Consider the following 21,107-nt stretch of genomic DNA (forward strand, 5'->3'; position numbering starts at 1 on the left):
TACGATATGGAGTTTCCAATTAACAACAGCCATTAAGAACAGGAAATCCACCTGAAGCCATTGATGCCTCAGCATCCATACTCAATGGACAACTTCTCACACACACACACACACGTGCACGCTCAAACAAAACCTCCTCTCCTCTCCACGAGTCCTGAGAGGATCCAGCTGAGACATTCATCTCCATAAAAGTCCTTACCTTGAACAGCCGCTCGCTCCTCTCCGCCGCTTCTCCGCTTCAACGGGAGACCAGATGCTCTGCTGCACCCCGTGATCTGCCGCGCTCTGCTCCTCTTCTCCTCCTCCGTCAGCACATCTGTGTGTGTGTCTATGTGTGATTGAGTGTGTGTGTGTGTGTGTGTGTGTGTGTGTGAGTGAGTGTATGAAAAGAGAGAGGTAGAGGCAAAGGGTGTGTATGTCAGCGATTGTGTGTGTGGATTACCAAGGGGAGCGCGAGCCTGTCAGTATATGGATGTAGTCTGGAGGATAAGGGAGAGGGAGTGTTAGTCATTATGAAGGCTGCTCTCTCTCTCACTCTCTCTCTCTCTCTCTCTCTCTCTCTCTCTCTCTCTCTCTCTTTAACCCTTGTTGAACCGATGATGAGCCCCACTTAGTCTGTCAGAAGTGGCCATTCTTCATGCAGTTTATTATAGTTTATTTGATGTACTTCTGTCACTATTTAGACTGGACTGGATAGATTCCAGTCACAAAAATAAATAGAAACATAAAAGTTAAACTATTCTGAAAAAAACTGAAAATGCTACAATGCTTTCAAAACCTTAATTTATGACTTTGACGCCACTTCCTGTAACACCATGAATTCAAGTCATGATTATTACTAGTTATTTCTTTGTTCCTTCCCACTCTCATTCTGATTTATTATCTATCTCTGTCTTCAATTCTGTCTCCTGTCTTTTATTAAAAAAACTTGTATCCTCCATTTTATATATATGTCCTTCACTCCTGTTGATTTGAGCAAAAATGTACGTATTTTAACCAAAGTATATGTGTGTGTGTGTGTGTGTGTGTGTGAGAGAGAGAGAGAGAGAGAGAGAGAGAGAGAGAGAGAGAGAGAGAGAGAGAGAGAGAGAGAGAGAGAGAAAGTGTTGCTGTAGGAGGAGAATAATTTTTTTGTGTACCAAACAAAAGAAATCCGTGTTGCTGTACAGGCGCATTAAACAGGTTGATTACACTGGGCACACATGTTGATATTTGGTAAAGGAGCAAACTGACTTATTCATATTATGCTAATAATTAAGTTCTGGATCACATATTTAATTATTATTTATATTGTAAGAATATATGTATAATAACAGTTATTATTATTATTATTATTATTATTATTATTATTATTATTATTATTATTATTATTATTATTATTATTATTACACTATTTGATAGCCAGTTGATTCACATCTGTCTGGGCACTCATAGTGGCAAGGAAACCATTTGAATGTGAAAATGATTTGGCAGGTGAGACAAATTATTTTCACAACAGTAAGAAGGAAAGCAAGAAACAGATAGAAAGACACTGGGAACAAATGTTAATGATTTTATGAAGTTTTCAGAAAGAGCCCACAGACCATGCTTTTCCAACACTTTCTAAACTTTTGAGCTTTTTCTAGAACTCCAAAATGACTTTCAGCAGCAACTGGGAATACACTTTCTAATATATTTGGCCCCATAATGAGCATTTTCTAAAAACTGACAGCCACTCAATCATTTGAAGACTCTGAGTTGTTGCATCATTTATCAGATTCACTGTTAGTTCAAGGTGATGTGAACCTTAAAAATCAAGCACACAGTTAAATTATGATTCATTCTAAATGCACAAACAGCATTTAGTGAAAAAGAAAAAAAAAATAAGCTTGATACAAACCCTGAAAGCACTGTGAAGAAATTCCAAAAACACACTTGAGGTTGCCGTTTAGAGTGAAGGATGCTGGTTTATCTGATATTGCTGTGTTGGTGTTGTTGCCGTGATATAGTCAATCCAGGACCATCAGTGAAACCAAGCAAAAAGCACCAACGTCCATATCCAGAAATCAGGTTGCAGTGATCCTCCTCACAGGACATTCACCCCGACTGGCAGACCCAGGAGTTCCATGTCATAGTTTGGTTGGGTTTAGATCCTTTCACAACATTAAACATGAGTTAGAAATAATAACTTATTCCATCCACATATTATTGCAGTCTTTTTATTATCATATTATCTATACATTATTATATTATTACAGTCACAAAACTATGATGTTACAAAAAAAAAAAAAAAACACTTTACGGTTTCAATGATGATTCTGGTGCAACATTAATTATAATTTTAAAGGAAGGACAGAGTTTTGATATCAGAGTTAGTGATCACATGACGTGTATTTTACCTGTTGCAGGCATTGTTTTCTTGTTGTTTTGTGTGTTGGCTGCCAACACTCCTGAAAACATCTTCCAAATATATATTAAAAAAAAAAACAACAACAAACAAACAAACAAAAAACACCTGTATACATTTAAACAAGGACATCAAGATTTGATTGGAACAAATAAACCCCTTCTTAAGAATTTCAACTGAACTATGGGTTTGTGGGTTTACAGAGTTATTGAAAAAAAGAGCACAAACCAACCAACAACATCTCAATCTTTTGATCTGACATGGTGCAAAAAACAGAACTTCAGTTTGTTAAATGTTGTCTCAGCTTTTGAATATTCCTTCATTGAGATTTTGCACATCTCATGCATTTTAAGAATTTTCTCACTATATGTGAGGACACATGTTTTTTTATTGTGAACAACCTTTCTGTGAAAACCAGACAATCTAAAACAAGGTAACATAAAGCATATCAGCATATATAAAAGATAAATACATGATGAGCACCTCACCTCTATGTAATTCTTCAGTATTTCCACACACCTGATTTAACTTTTTTTGTGTAGGATACTATCGGCAGGCCGAGCCTTCTATTACCCAGGATTTTGGAATGATTGGAAAGATATGGGCTGCTATTGTGATGTGATGTGATGTGATGTGATGTGATGTGATGTTCTTAATTAAAAATAAAATAGGAAATCAATTTATCACTGTTTACTGTCAAACTAGGCAGCTTTTGCAAGTCACTCATGTGAGAACCATCACTGTTATCCTGATAATGGAGTGCTTGAGATTGGAAGTAAAATGTCATTTTCTCCAAACTCTTGTCTCAACAGCAGTACAATCATTTTAATCATTGATGGTCATAAGGAACAACAATGTGAAAAAAGAGCAAAACAAACAAACAAACAAAAAAGCCAAGAACCAATCAAAGAGGAAGAATAGATTGTTCAGATTGTTCTAGCATTGTTCAGATTTAAACTTTGAGTTGCAGACTGTTTGCAGTTTGAATGAGTGTCCTAACTCAATAGATTTGTGTCAAATCTTGTTTTTTTGACAGTGAGTCTGTAAAGGTGCTGGAGCCATATATTTCTTATGATTGATGTAAGATGGTTGCTTTTTCCTAACTTGTTTTGTCAGTAAGAACAATTCTGGTGCAAGCTCAGGCAAATAAAAGTTGGCATTTAAGGCAGGTGTAATTATATATATATATATATATATATATATATATATATATATATATATATATATATATATATATATATATATATATATATATATATATATATATTAGTGCTAATAAGTCCCATACCAACACCACTACAAACATGTGAAAAAAGTAGAGAGAGAGAGAGAGACAGAGATAGTTTTGATGAAAAAAAAAAATATGTTTGTACTTTCAACTGTAAAAGCTATACAGTCTATAACCACAGCTCATGTCCAGAAACCCATAAACAGTGCATCTCTGAAATACAAACAGTTCACTCTAATAACACAAAGTAAAAAACAATGTGTTCATTTTCAGTTGAGGATGACAAGCTTATCACAGTACCCTAAATAAATAAAATAGCAGTGGTTTGTTGAAATACGGAGCCTGAAATAATTCAGCATTGTTTCCTTACCCGTAGTTTATTTGGGGCCTGTCAAGGTTCACAGGACTGAATTAACCCTTGTATTGTTTTCACTTTTTTTGGATCCTCTAGTATCCCTCTGGATATATTTGGGGTTTTAAAAAAAACGCTGAAATAAACTTTTACTTCATAAACCATTAATATAAGTTGTCTTTATCTCATTTTGAAACGATAGAGATCACCTATATGTTTAATGATTGCAGTCAGTCTCTACTAGAACACAATGGAAGTGTGATTTGTTATTTTTTTTTTGTCATTGCTGGCTCTTGGGCTGTTCAAGCGGTAGCTTGTGGTGCTCCTTGTGGTGCATATTCTGAGTGAAGGCCATCTTCAAATTCACTTTCAGAATCAGAATACACTGAATTCTAAATTACCATGGTTGTTTGTTTTATGTTTGTGTCTGTGTATGAGTGTGTGGGCATATGTCTGTGTATTTGGGTCAAACTAACCCGAAGACCATATGAAGGATGTAAATGTGTGGGGTATAGTTATTATAGTTATCATTATTATTATTTATTTATTTATTTGATTTTTTTGTCTGAACATGTTTATCACAGAAGATAGGATAAGGCCATTGAGTTTCAGGTTGAAAAAAATGTGTACTTGTATCAGTTTTCTTCTTGTAAAAATTTGAAACAAGCCAATTTGACCCAAATACCGTACAAGGGTTAAGGCATGGCAGAGAAAGATGATAAAACATCTAGGAATTGACATGTCAGGCTTTTATTGTAGATGCTGTATGGATAATTATATGATGATGGTATAACATGTACATATTATCAACATGCGATTATTATATTAGATTCTGTAGTTTTAGTTATGTATTTAAAAATAGACTGATACAATTAAGTTTAAAATAGAGGCAAATACAAATCAAAGGTGTCACTCCATGTTCAAAAGTAGTGGGGGTCCTTGACATCTGTAATTCTAGGCGATGTAATGTGGGGATTGTATGGGGTCAGAGCAGATAATAAGTGTGTGTGTGTGTGTGTGTGTGTGTGCGTGTGTGTGTGTGTGTGTGTGTGTGTGTGTGTGTGTGTGTGTGTGTGTGTGTGTGTGTGTGTGTGTTGGAGGGGGGGGACATTTGTTTAATGTCATTTGTTAGTTAACATTTCATGCTGCAAATACATTTTAACTTGGCTATTGTTTATGTTAAAAAGTTTCAGAAAGTGGTGGGGATGTGTATGAAAGAGGATCAGGGTTCCCGGGGGCCCTAGCGTAAATGACACCTGTGATATAAATTAAGAAGGAGTTTGTATCAATATTTGGGAGTTGTATTTGCTACAGAAATGATCTATACATGTTTCCACACTGAAACATTAGTTTTGGTTAATGAGTTAATTTGGTATCAATTTCAACATTTAAAATACTATCATATTTTATCATGATGGTTATTTTTGAGTGTTACTGTTTGTCACAGTCCATGGAAAATTGAGTAAATGTAATTTAAAATCCACCCCACTGATTTGATATCTTTGGCTGCATGGCTTCATCTACTACATAATTTCCTTACAACACTTTTTAAAATGATAATAATATTTCTAATAGAAAATACCTGGCTACGTTTTTACAGCTTTAACAGAAAGTTGGACAAATTTCACATACAGGCAACATTATAAAAAAATATATATGTATACCTATTGACAATCTACAATTTTTTTAGATTGTGATATTTCAATTCTAGTCATATTTGCATGAAATAATACATAATCTGTAGTATTCAATGTCTTACTAACAGAGGTAAAACAAAAACATGTTCATTTCAGTTCATTTCAATGTTTATGTTCAAATGTTTACATATTTCATGTAATACAAACCTGTAATGTAGCTGAAATAGATCTATTGTGCTCACTACACAGTTGATATATGGCTATTTCCTGTGCTACCACTTCTACAACTAAAGATGAAATATCAGCAGTATTAATAAAAAAAAAAAAAAAAACATTGGCTGCATTTTAAGTAAATTAATATGAACACTAGCTCAATTTCCTGCAGTCATTTTACTTTATGAAGATAGTACTAACTTAGTAATTGGAATCCATGCAATATGAAATTATGGAGATTTAATATAACTTGATTAAGAAAGGATACTCTTATTGATCATTGAAAAGAAACACTCTTCTTTATGTCTCCCTAGTTTATATTCATATTCTGCTCCGCTGGAAGCCAACAGAGGTAAAAACTTCAATGCTTTGATCATATTTTACACATGAGATTCCACCTGATATTGTTTGACAGACATAAAGACGTCACGCAGACAGGAAAGAGCATGTTTTGAGATGTGTGAGCTGGCGAGCCTTGATGGTGTGCTGGGACTAAGGGAGATTTTTAATATTGTGTGGATAGCACTGGGACAGTGAATGGGTGCTGAGGAGGAGAAATTGCCAAGACGGGGTTTCATTTAGTCAACAGAGAGCGAAAGTAATGTGATGCACACACATTCACATCTGACTGCACGCACAACTTTGAAGTTTTGGATGAGAAAGTGTCTGTGTATACTCAGCCATACACACACACATATTATTGTGTGCTAATGAAAAACTGTAACTCATCGTAGACACACAGCAAACACACACAGTTTCTTGCAGAAAAAAGGTCTTTTGTGCGTGCAGATACACACACATGCTGTTGATGCGTGCACACGTGCACACACAGGCAGAGTCCATATGCACAGCAAGTGCTGTGTTTCCGTAATCAGCGGTAAGTGTTCCATGGTGAGTCATTGGCAAACTCTCCATCCATTTAGGTATGAGCCTCAGCAGACTACAGCTGCCTGCTGTGTTTATTAAAAATATAACAGCCCTATTATACTCATTAGGTTATTTCTCGCTCTGGCACAGATAGCGCAGAAAGCTATATACACGTTGAGCGCTATGAGCAGACTGGTAAATGGTTCTGATACTAGTCTTTGATCAAAATCAGACATGGTCTGGCCAGTGGTCCCATCTTTGATGTAATGGAAGTTCTTACTTGACCACAGGCACTCAGTGTGGTTATATTATAGTCAGAATGATTACATGATATCAGACCTGAGAAATCACCTCAGATCGGTGATGGAGAATTTAATAACGCAGTCTGTAAAACCTGCATTAAAACCTGTACAGCAGAGCCTGGTTTCAATGGAGAGCACTTGTCTCATGATGGCCTAAATCACGGTTTATAAGGCCTGCACTCCATGCTGTCAGACTACAAAGGCTCCACACTCATCGGCCGTCCTCAACCAGAGTCAATAACAGTGTTGTACATACACTTCTTGAACGATGAGGGTGATGTTTGTTACATCTGTTTTTATTGAGACCTTGTGTTTGTTCTTTCTTGATGGACATACAGCGAGACTTTTCAACATAGGTATTGAATATTGAGCTACTGTGACAGGTTTCATATATAGAGACCTAATGACTATGGTATGGCATCTGCAAGATGTCTTTCTGGTCAAATAGCTGTTATTTGTGTCAACATCTGACGAGGGTAACATCTAATAACAACTATCATAATAAAAGTTGCATTCAGTTGATTAAACCTTAGTTAATATTTACTATTACAATTATTGTTACAAACATCAGTAAAAACTTTACTATGAATAATTGCTTACCTAATGGTTTATAAATAATCGCTTTGTTTGTCAACAGTCAGTAAACTATTAAATGCATTTTAAATAGCATTTTATCCTTTGGGAGTCCTATCTGATCAGAATATAGACTACTGCGGTATCTTATCCAGCTTGAAGATGTATATCACCTTGTTACATGAGAACAACTGTGGACCTTTATTTGGCTCTGACTCAGTGCTCTACCCGAGAGAACACACAGAGTCCAGTAGTTGTTCGACTTTTTTTGGCCTATGAGCTGATATTTAAGTTATTATAGATCAAGCAGGAAAGAAGTTATTAAGCTGTCTTGTGAAGTGCACAAGAGTACTTTAAAGGTCCACTTTGTGAGAAAGTAGAGTTTGAGTCTCACTCACAACCTCCTCAAATCAAAAGATTTGGGATGACCCTCGTCCCAACCACTGATCCGTCAGCTTCTTTATTACAAAGTGCCCTTTAACTTAGATCTTTATATTTTTTAAATAAGGGCGGTGGTTAAGGTTATGGTTATGGTTAGGGTTTCAAGTATGCACTTCAAATTCAAAGAGATCCAGTTACAGAAAATTCCCTCACGCAAAGGTCAAGAGAATCATAATGTCTAACTTGCATCATTATTCAGTGCCATATACAGTGTGCTGATGTAACCGAGTAGTTATATCATAGTCTGTATGACGCCAACAGCTGACTGTCAACTTAAATCAATGACAGTTCTCGTTATCGTTCCACTTACTTTTGAACTGTAAAGATTAGCAATAGAGATCTATTATCAAATACATGTCAAAACAGGGCTGCATTTTGAAATAAAATACAAAACAGAGAGGTTTTGAAATGTATGCCTCTATAATAAAGTTCTTAATTTAATAAACAAAATAAAAAAGGGTACCTTGACTTTCTCTTTTTCATTTTTTTCTAAAAACTGTATTTCTAACTTAATTGTATGTCTCACTCCCCCACTTTATCTTGCTGAATGAGAGACATGAGCTCTATCTTTTATTTCCTATGTCGCTGGTTTGGATTTGATGGGGTTTGTTTACTCAAAAGACTTTGCTGCTCGGTCTCACAGTGGAGCTTCACTTTGCTGCTTTTAATATTCGACACGGTCTCAGAGCAGATTAGACACACTGGTTTTAAACTGCTGTGTGAAGAATGAACATCTTAGAGTCTTTATATACTTGATTAAAAGCTGTTTTTATTGTCCCCTTTTCTCTTTTTGAGCACGCCTTGTGAAATACCTCTTCTTTGGCTTACTCAGTTCTCCGTCCACTGTCTCTCATCTGTGTGTGTATCTCACTCACTGACTCAGGTAGCCAAAGCTTGTCTGAATGCACAGATTTGATTGGCTAAGTAGTGTCATGTGAGATGATTAACAGTGCATGCAAGAGGTCTGTGAGCTCCCTGGATTGCTAATTAATTGATTACAGGTCCTGGTTGAGATGGTGACTAGGTCTTGAACCAGACCTCGGTCCACCTATTAGTGACCTCTGATGTAGACTTATGTGCATGTAGTATAAAAACACTATATTGAATTCTTAGCTCAGAAGCTCTCGATGGCTCTTAAAATACATTTTCTGTTTTTCTTTGACAGCCTTGTGGAATTTATTTTTCTCACGGCTCAGTAATGACTAAGGCTGGAATCAATTAAATCAATTAGGGATCAATAGAAAAAAATTCTAATTACCGCTGTATGTTTTCTATGACAAAAACATAACGTTAATAAAATAACAGTGATCATAGACACACAGTCATTCTGTCATTATTTTTCCCTCTCATTCTTTCTTTTTGCCATTCATCTCTCTCTCATCTTTCTCCACACACACACACTCACACACACACACACACACACACACACACACACACACACACATACATATCAGCCTGCTGTGCTTATTAAATAGTTCAGTTTGCTAAGTAGTGGGGGACTCGGTGGCCTATCTGCTGATAAAAAGAAAATGGCAGCCACATGCGCACCCACAGACATAGACACACACACAAACACACTAAGTTGCTGTCTATGCTAAGTATTGAGGGACTGTGGAAGGCTCTCAGCTCATAAAGTGAAAATGTAACAAGGCAGACAACACTCCATGTAATAACTCTGACGATCGCCCTGGCTTGTGGAACAGCACACAAGAGGGTTTGTGTGCATGCGTGTGTGTGTGTGTGTAGGGGTTGATTGGCTGAGCGGGTTGGAAAGTGGTGGCAAGGGGGAGAGGCAGTCGCCTCACCTCAAACAGAGAAAATAAAGTCAGTTTTATGATTATTATTGGAATTCCCCATTCTGCTGCTACTAAGGCTAGGTGAGCATGGCATACAACCCACACACATGCGCACACACACACACATGTTTTGAGAGTAAATGCATGAGCTTTTGACGCACACACTTTTGCACACTCTCACACGCATGTAGATATGACAAAGACACACACACTCATAGTCACGGTCCAATATTTTTAGAGTAAATGAGCATGGCTTATGACACACACATTGCATCTTTCATATCAATTCACCTTGTTTCACCCTCTCTCTCTCTCTCTCTCTTGCTCTCCCTCTATCTCTCTCTCTCTCTTGCTCTCTCTCTCTCTCTCTTGCTCTCTCTCTCTCTCTCTCTCTCTCTCTCTCTCTCTCTCTCTCTCTCACACACACACACACACACACACACACACACACACCAGACCAGACCGATATTTTGAGTGTAAATGAGTATAGCTTATGACTAGCAGAAGAGACATTCACTGGAGACAATTACCATTCCTTAGTGTCTAAAGGAAGTCACGCACAGAAACACAAATACAAATACACACATACTGCATGCACACACACACACACACACACACACACACACACACACACACACACACACACACACACACATTCACACATATGGACTACCACACATATTGCTCCCTGGCTGTGCTGACAGGACTGTCCGTACTGGGCCTTTGTTAGTTCTGGTTGGGCAACCTTATTTATTTTGTGTGTGTGTGTGTGTGTGTGTGTGTGTGTGTGTGTGTGTGTGTGTGTGTGTGTGTGTGTGTGTGTGTGTGTGTGTGTGCGTGTGTTATTTATATATCAACAACCTTTGTGACTCTTGACAGTGATTTGTGCAGCCTTGAAGCCTGTTGTATTTCCACTGTGACCATTTCATATTGCCATATTTTAACCTCAGACTCACATCACAATTCATTTTTAACACTAATTTCAGAACATGCAAATTCACTTTGGAATCTGTTTTTTGTTTTTTTTTAATCACAAAAACTCATTCTTTCTCCATCTTTTTACATGTATGTTATGTATCTTTCTCTTTAATCAGAATTACAATCCAGTATTCAAATGGAGCCACTTCATTAAATTTAAACAATAATTTGAATAAAGTCCAGAACTCAATGATACAATGGTATTGCTGCTGTTACCAATGGTGTAATCATTCCATAATTACTGGTACAAAAAAAATGCATTCATATATCAATATGTGATATATGACATTAGTGAAAAAAAAAACTTTTAATTTCATAAAATTAAAAAAAAGAGTAGTTGCACTGTATGTAAGAGTGTATGCAGTGTTAAGAGAAAGAAAAGTTAAATCACTGAATTGATTTTTAGCAAATCTAGTCATTTTCAGAAATGGATGTTAAATGTGTTGAATGTGTGTTCAATACAGCATACTGTTATTGTACATCTATAAAATCACAGAATCACATTGACTGATCAAAGAAAATGAGATGCAACAGACATTTTAAGGCAAACTATTTTGTATTTGACAAAAAAGAAAGAAGTCAAGGTAAAAAAAAAAAAAAAAAGAAAAAGGAAAGAATATTCCTCATCATCATGAACGTTTCCTTTTTTCTCTCTTAAATGTGTTTCTGAAAGCAGAAAGGAGTATGAAATATGGAATGAAATGTGAAATGATGCCCAATTTATTCACAAATTGCAGACTTAATTTGTGGCAACAACACCCACATGTGAGAAGTATATATGTACCACTGAAAGATATCTAGAATGTTCTTTCTTGTTTTTTTTCGTTTTGTTTTGTTTCTTTTTTCATCCTGCAGTCTTAAGATATGCTAAGGTTTACCGTGTTTTTTTTTTTTGTTTTTTTTTTTTATCTGAGGCTCATTTTATAGTCATGGTTCTTATAGTCTTATAGACACTCACATGTACCCAACAGCAGATTCTCTTCACATGAACAGTAAGGTGGCTCATCTGTTCAGGGGTGCTTTCTCTCTCTTTACAGTTTATCAGCTACAGTTAAACCCAAAACCCTCCAGTCAGTCAGTATCGCCCATCTCTTCTCAGCCGGCTCATGTTATGTGCTTAAGTCTTAACCATTTATATATGAGTCAACAGAATCATCTGTGAAATATCCAGAAATATATTTCTAACAAACCATTATAATAAAGGACCATAAAGAAAGAGAATGAAGGAAAGTTTCTTTTCAGATAATTTTTTCTCTGGAAAACATTGGATTTTTCCCTTTTGATGCTGATTGTCTTTAAGATGCCGACAATTAATAGGTCATATTTTATTTACTATTTTGAGTTAATATTCAACAAAATATGAGGGATGGGTGTGTCTTATAATTTAAGTCCTATGTTGTGTACTGGCATGGTCTATAACACCTTTCCAAATAAGTGGACTTGCCTTCACCTACACCTTCTATTGTTTTTTGTTTTTTTTACACATTATGTTTACACTTACTGTACATACACTTTACACATTTTGTTATCATACTGTTTTAATATTTAAATTGCATTTGCAGTTATTGTTATTATACAACATTTCTTTGTGCCTTACTTGCCTTTATATTTAATTTCTTTTTCGCTCTAATCACTGCTGTTTTACCTATTTTCTTTTATACATTTTTACAGAGATTATAGCAGTGAACGTAGTGAAAGCTTTCACTGCTATAACACTCTTTATTTAGTCCCTATACTATACCTAACTCTAACCCTTCTTTTATATTTACTTAATTCCTGTTTTTGTGGTGGAGTCCCCCCCCCCCCCCCAACTTTTACAGGAGGTAGCTGCACGGAAAGCCCTCATCCCCCAGCTGTATGGCCACATCTGGAATATTGTCCTGGAATATACCACTCTCTGTGGCTTTCTCTCGACAGACGCAGCTCATCCAGCTTGTTGTCAGTTGAGCGGATGGAGAGTTGGAGTGATGGTACTCTTGGTCTGGAGGGGTTAGCTTTTAGCCTAGCATTGATCCTGGCTCTCTTTCCCCTCGTTTGTTCATTTTCACTTCCTTCTCTTCATATGGTTGGCTGGCTCCAATAAGATCCTGCACTGGCATAATATTACCAAATCACAACCACTCATCATCATAGTTTTAGCAGCCTGCGTGAGTCTTAGTTAAGTCTCTCATCTGCAAATTTTGCAGACTGAACGTCTGGGATATGTAGGACACCCAAAACTTCACTCTCGCTGATCCCTGGAGGGACCACTGCATCCATGTGCACTGCTATCATCATAGCAAGAGAGAGAGAGAAACTGAGATTAACAAGACTGAACGGACGGGCAGTCACTCGATGGAGAGCGCTCCAGTGTTGGTTTAAAAAGTTGTCTGTTTCTGTTTTAAATATAAACCCCTAACAAGGCAACTAATAAACCCTTCGACCATTTTTGTTTTTTGTTCCCACAGCAGAGAAACAACAATAAAATGTGGCATATTATAGACTGAAGCTACTCATTGAAGCTGTTGTCACCCGACTTGGCTCTCAGCCACAGGAGCTACAAAGCTGTTTGTTTTTCTTTGGTGAGGGAGGAGGGATGGGCGGGACAACCACATAAGTGATGATGATTGGCTAAAGTAGAGTAAGAGTTTGTAGAGCCAATGAGAAGCAAAGTTTACACACAAGCCAGAGACACACACACACACAGCAGCCTCACACACAAACTAGCAGAGGTAAGCTGCAACAGTAGCGAGTCCGGAGGGAAAGCTGGCGTTTTCAAAGTGGAGGTACAGACACTACTTTAATCTCCTTGAGGTAAAAGGCAAGAACGTACATACAAAGTGTAACTCATGTCTCAGAGCAAATGTTTGTCCACGTCTGTTGTAAGCAACTCTAATCTAATGAAGCATCTCTCAACGGCACACGCCTCTACAACACTAGCGGCCAAAAACCCTGTTGTTGACACTGTTGATGATGACAGCAGGCCAGGTGAGGCTAACATGAGCTCCGCTAACAAGGAAGGACACAAATATTAAAGGTTCTGTGTAGGTTCCTGTCTATGCAGTTCTACTCTATCCAACTGGCTTATGAAACCTGCTTAGAAAAAAATCTGAATTCTTGGACATATTTAAACTTAAAAAAGTAATGCAATAGTTACTTTCTCTGGTAACTAGTTACTTTTATAGTGTGGTCTGGTCTTACACTATGGAAAACCCTTTCCTTATATATAAGAATTTTTAGCAAAATTCTGTCTTTGTGCATGTTGTGTAGTATGTGTTGTATGCTTTAGCATTGCCTGTATTTGTGTGTGATGAATGGAAAAAACATGCAGTAAAATTATGCTACACTGTCACACATACACAGACACACACACCATCTAATTACACAGGTGACACAGTGTCAGGAGATACATGGCCTTAGCAAATATGCTGCTGTGTTGCACAAACACAAATACAAATACACACACTATCACCTCTCTTACCTAAATGTGCCTGGGATACCATGTCAGTAAATGACAGCTGACTTAACACATATTAACATTATTACCGCTTATCTCTTTTTCTTTTTCATACAAAGGCCCATCCCCACCCCAAAGTCCTCTTTATCCATACATACACACACACACACACACACACACACACACACACACACAACCCACCCACCAACCATATAAGCCAACAAAATAGTGCCACAGATGTCTGAATAAATCCATAGCAATGAGACACTTAGTCAAATTAAGTGTTGACTATTACAGCAACAAATTGTATGGATGGCAGAGCAGAAGCCGCTAAAATATGTTGAAATAACTCTGGAAGTTTATATACAGCAAAAGTTTCAATGGTATTTGGTGAATAAAAACAAGGTTACTATGATTTAGTCCTTTTCTTTTAAGGACAGAGTTCCCTTGGCTCTCCTTGAATACATTATTCAAACCTGCTGCTTTTTGGAACTAGTGTGGGTTAATATTCAGAGCTTAGTTAAACAGCGATTATAATGAGTGATAATAGTGATATTTGATCTGAAATTATGTCATTCATTTTGTACCCTTACATAAAGTCAAATAAAGTACAAAAGTAAAAACCTACATTTGAATTCATATTGTAGGCTGAAGATAAGAAAATGTTTGTTTAATTATTTGTACTCTTTAATTTTTCATAGGTCAAGCCATAACAATAGGAATAAGCAACAGGTAAGGTTCTGTCAAGTAAAACAAAACACAAGACATAAATGTAATAAAATTTGTGAAAGTATATACAACATAGAATCGACAGGATTTTATAGGTGTGATGTCACACTGCTGTAATGATCTTACACTCCACCTGCCTACATCTGCGATTAAGCTTACACAAATTACACTTTAACTGTGTATTTGATTGTGTAAACCATCAGCATATCTGACTTGCAGTACACCTTCTTTTTAGCACAACAATCTACCATGAACACAATGAAGTCAAACCACAGTTGACTAGAAACCACGGACTTATCTGAATACATGAAACACTGACTTGGAAACTTTGTCAGTAAGCTGACTGGTATCACTAACAACATCTTGGGTGGACATATATTGCAGCAAACGGTTACCAGGCTTCACAACATGTCCAACAAGAATCCTGGATGTGTGTGAAGGTAAAGCATGGAGTGTACGCTGAGAGTCATCTTAAGAGTCATGTGTGCAGCTGTGTCCAGAGACCATATCCCTCTGTGACTGGGGGGGGTTCAGTGCCGCTTGCTCAGGGTCATCATTCACAGAACTGACATCGCCATGTGAATTATCCTCTTCAATGGTATCAACAGATATGTTTGTCAGATTCCTGACATTGGATGTCATCAGATTCTCCCAATGTTTAAAGTACATGATGACCATAACAGGCTCATTAGGTCTCTCTCTCCTGGATGGATGTCGGCCATGTTCCACAATATGTAACATCATTGAGAGGACAGGATCACTGCCCTTAATGTAACTCTCCCTTGGAGAACACAGGTAGGTGATCATCATCAGGGGGAATCAGCTGCGAGAGCTCTTAGAGAGCATCAACAGCACGCATCTTGGCACATGACTCCCACAGGCTTTGTTAAGAATGGCAGAGACCTCATCTCTGGAGAAGGACTGCTTTGTGGCATGTTCATACACATAAGGCAAATCCCCTCTATTAGTACCACAGTCATTTGCAATAGTGCTTGATTGTCTGAAGACTTCTTGGACAGAGTCAGTAGAGATAGGTAGGTGAGGAAGTCATCATGAAAGCATTGAAGCAACGTCATGCCAACGGTGGACAACAGTGGCTCAGCGCATCTGCAATAATGTTCATGGAGCTGGGGATGTATTTGTTATCGAACACATGTCAACTTTGCCACCCATTCCTGCTCACAGGCATCCAGTTGCAGCTTCATCAGGATGTGTGTGAGGGGGTTAATATCCATCCATACAGTGAAAATGTGAACTTTATGCTAGTGGCCTAGACCTCCCAATAAATCTGGCCAAAACTACTGAGGTCACCAAGGCTGCCTTAAAATCCTCAAAAGCTTGTTGGTGCTCAGGTGTCCAGTCAGCAGGTATCAAATTCGTGGACTGAACAGTGCGTTTTGTGTGTGGTTTGGCTTTGAGTCTCTGCATTTGGCCAGCCAGGAGGTCTCGCCGTGGTAGAGTAATTTGGCATTAAGTGCTAGTAATAGTTGACCGTGGCAAGAAATTACCTGACTCGGGACTGAGATGGGGTGACAGCATCGGGATCCATGAGATTTGCAGTAGACATGTGCTGACAACCTTGACCTTGGCGGGGTCCGTGGACACACCTGACTCATCAATGATGTGACCTAGGAATCTGACAGACCTGCTGAGCAGCCAACACTTGTTCTGGACCAGTTTCAGGTCGTATAGATATAGACAGCTGAAAACCAGCTCCAGTTGTTCCAGGGCCAACTCCTCAAATAGTGCACAGACCAACAGGTCACCACAGTAACACCACAGACTGAGAAAGTTGATTCTCCAGAACAAATGTGGGCACTGACAGCCTACACCTTTGTTTGTTAGATTGTCAGCTGCACACATAGTACGCAAACAGACTTCTGCACACATGCAAACACACAGACCCAACACAGAGCTGGGGCGGAACAAGCTACTGCTAAGGAGGAGACTCGGACCTGAGAGCCATTATCGGGCTAAAACTTACCAAAGCTGTTAGACCAGCAGCGGGCCATGTCCTGGGCCCTCGGTGGGAAGGTTCTCCTTTCTACCGGGTTGGAAGATCTGCTCTTCTTTACTGCTGTGCTGTGGGCTCGTATTCGGAGCCCGAGCGAGTAGGTTTTCCTCCCTGCTCCTCTGATGTCCTTACTGTGGCCGACATTTTCCGCACAGCTCTCTGCCTGTCCTTTTGTCATTTTACTCACTTCACTGGTTGCCAGTCAGTTTTAGAATTGATTTTAAGATTTTACTGATTGCTTTTAAAGCACTTCATGGTTCAGCCTCCAGCTACATTGTTGAATTGCTTCTTCCCTATATGCCAGGGCGCAGCCTCAGATCCTCAGGCAGGGCTCCGAGCTGTCCCTGCTCAGGACTAAAGATGTAACAGGACTAGTAACATCTTTTAAATAATATTTTATTCAGTTTGGAGAAGTAGAGAGCCGCTCCGGCCCAGCTGCTCAGCTTTGTACTGCAGTGAACGCGGTCCAGAGAAAAATTGAAATGTAACCACCTAAAACAAGGCTCACCTAAAAAAATCTATAACGGTTCAAGTGTATGGTGTATAGAGAAAATTCACACCGCTTTACTTTGCCGTCAGACCTGCCTTTCTTTTGGCACTACATTTTCTCAACTGTAGAACCTCCGTATCCCTACACATTAGCGCAAATCGGCAAGAGGTGATCTGCGAGCAGCAAAATACTGTACATTGTGAGGCCTAGTTGCTGGGTGAGAGGTTTACTTTTGATATAAACAAAACTTAATTTCAGACACAGACCGTAGAATGTCTGTATCCCTACGCACTAGTGCAACTGCATAGGGATAAGGAGGTTCTACTCTCACATCCTGATTGGTCTTTACAGCACATTGACAGTGAATGGGGAGAACCCTGTAATTTCTCACACACCTCCTCCTCTTGGTAGAGGGGCCAGTGTCACTCTGGCCTGGAGTGTCCAGGTTGTGGGTGGTGAGACGAAGTCCAGGTCAGCCACATCATCGTCTTCCTCCTCGGCGATCATCACTGATGATCACACAGATTAGTAAATAATAATAATAATAATAATAATAATAATAATAATAATAATAATAATAATAATTATTATTATTATTATTATTATTATAATAAGTATGGCTTACTACATGCATTGGGCATGTCTAAAAATGGACATTGTGTCACTTGCTAGTTTTATCTGAATAGGGTGTATGATCAAACATGGTCTCTCCATTCTTCAAGCCCAAAATTTCACTAATTTCACCTCTCCTTAAAGGAAAACTTTGGTCAGTTTAATCATGCAGCTTCATTGCTCAAGCTACCCTTGACTTGCCGATACCGAAGACGCGAACATGTTTGGTGCAACCCTTACATGGCTCCGTGAACGGAGAGTTAGCATTGACAGCTAACAGTATGGGGTCAGAACTTTACACTGTGTTTTAAGCTTCTTAACATGCTCCACATCTCACCCCAAAAGTTATGCAACATCAGCAGACACCTTACAACACAGCACTGTAGCGTGTATGACTCAAAATGAATAAAAAAGTAGTTAAAACAGTGTGTTTGTGCAAGGAGCTACATACCGGTTTGTTGACATCTGTGTCTTTCAGTAGCTAGACCAAACTAGTATATCCATCGAGTGTGCGCTTAACAGGCTTAACAGGCTATTATAAGGCTCATGGCTCATGACAGGCTGTAACATGGACATGTACATTATGAACAGAAAAAACAAAAATCCTGGAATATGTTTCTGTCTGCAAAATTCATGTTTCCCTCTCTGCCAGTAAGGGAGTAAGTGTAGGCTCGACGGATTGACTAGTTTGGTCTAGCTACCGGAAGACATGGATGTCAACAAACCGGTATGTAGCATGTTAAGACGCTTGAAACACAGTGTAAAGTTCTGACCCCATGCTGTTAGCTGTCAATGCTAACTCTCCATTCACGGAGCCCTGTAATGGTTGGACCAAATGTGTTTGCGTCTTCGGTACTGGCAAGTCAAGTGTAGCTTGAGCAATGAAGCTGTATGTTTAAATCGACCAAAGTTCTCCTTTAACAAACGACACCAATATAAACATTTAGCACAGCTATTCAAACATATAATATGTTTGTATAATGTAGTTGAATCTTACCATAGTTTTTATGTTACGTCTGGGGGTAGGTAGGGGAACACAGCCGTACTTTGCATGTCCTGGTGAAAGAGATAAGTTAGAAATGCTCATGGCTGCTGCTGCTGATTGGTCCGATGGCTCCCTGTCACTATCTGTAATTAAGTCAATTTACCCTGATTGGCTGAGAGAAGTTACCTGGTTCTCGGACCTCACTGAGTCGCATAACAATGCCATTTTGAATTGACCATATGTGGTGGCCACACACAGTGACCACCTTTAAGTTGAGTATGTTGGCATTCTTTTTATCTTAAATGAGGACACACAGTATTTTCTTTTCATATATCACGTTTATTGATAGTTGTTGATTAATTTCAGTGCATACATTTTGGTTAACAGGCTGTTGATTACCATTTCCTTTGTTTGAGTTGAAACTCACCGTGTGTGTCTTGTTGGGTGCAGATCTCCCCAGCTCTGGAAAGGAGAATACTTGCTGTATCTCATCAGGCCTGCATGCCCTGGGATCCCCCTGTGAGGAGCTGGAGAAATTTGGGGACAGTGATGTCTAAAATAGAAAGAAAGTTTTAAATTTCCAGTCACTTTGTTCAGCAAAATATACTGTCTAAGTTTTTCATGTACATTATGTTTACAATATCACCTCACAATCATATGAACTCAAAGACTTTTTGTTTGTAGTTTTAATGCTAGGATTTTCCCTTTTTGGATATTTCCTCATCATTTGAATTTTTTACATAGCTTCAAGTGTCGATAACAAGAAATTAAATGGATCATTGCACTATGTGGGAACCATGTGATCCCTTACACATCAGCTCAGTCAATCAATGTTCTTGTTACCAAAACTATTTACATATTTAAAATTGATTGTGTAAGTTAAAATATTGATTTTCAGGTTAGGGCAAAAACATGAAATAATTTAAACATCAACGGTTTAAAAAAAAAAAAAAAGGGCACACAAACCCCGAAATCATGCCGGCTGCTAAAACTTGAAAACCATGTTTTCTTGCTGAATAAATGCATAACAATTTTTGTCAGCCATTGAACTGAATACGTCATTTAAATGAGCCTTGTAAGATTCACAACAAAAAAACATATGGTGTTTCTTTGTCTCATCAGAAAACTTTTAAGAAGAGGAAGTCAGAATTTTCATTCTCCTCATAGATTCTTACATTCTTTGCTGAACAAAGTATTTCATTGGTTGGTTCTGTTTTCAATTTAAACAATTTTTATTACCCATTTTCTGTTGTTCACAGTGCATTATTACATTTAGGAATTAAAATTCATAAAAGAATCATGTGTCATGAGGCTAAAACTGCGTGCTAGCCTCATCAGCTCCAGCATCAGCTAGCCCCCTGCTTGGTTTCCAGCCTCCTGCTCAGCCTCAAGAGGACTTGTTTTATCCATTGCCACAACCTGCTGGTGGACCCCAATCTCCTCCTGTGTCAATCACCTCTGTTTCACCTGAGCTTCTGAGTCCTTGAATGTCTCCTTGTGTTTTGCCCCATGGTATATGTTTGGTTTTTTGCTCATTTGTAATTTTTATTTTGATTGTATGTTGCTTTAGCTTTTTGTGTTGCTTCTTTGTACCTTGGCATTTTGCAAGTATTGTTTTTGATATAGTTTTTGGATTGTCAACTTTAAAAGCTGAAAATCCAGTAACTATATAATCAAAACTAAACTCACTCTCCTTATCCTGGCTACATTTTCCCTGTCTTGTTGTCGACTTTTGGGGCCAAATTATGAACCACCTACTAATTTTAACATGAATTATTTGAATACTTTCATGTTTTCTGTATATTTTTTTGCAATTTTGTGTTTGTGTCTTGGAAATAGAAAAAAGTCATCCACTTTGTCTGTATTCTACAGAAACCCACTGTGTATGCATGGCATATGTACTGTATGTGTCTGTGTCTGAATGTGTGTGTGGGTTCCTGTGTGGTGAGGAGAGCTTGTTATACTTTGACAGGGCGAGACCGTTGGAGTGAAATGCATGATGGGATTCTGTGATGAGCAGGAAGAGTTTGAATAAACATGGTTGATTTCAACTCACCCTGCTGTGTGT

Source organism: Acanthopagrus latus, chromosome 1 (genome assembly GCF_904848185.1).
Source record: "Acanthopagrus latus isolate v.2019 chromosome 1, fAcaLat1.1, whole genome shotgun sequence".
NCBI lineage: Eukaryota > Metazoa > Chordata > Actinopteri > Spariformes > Sparidae > Acanthopagrus > Acanthopagrus latus.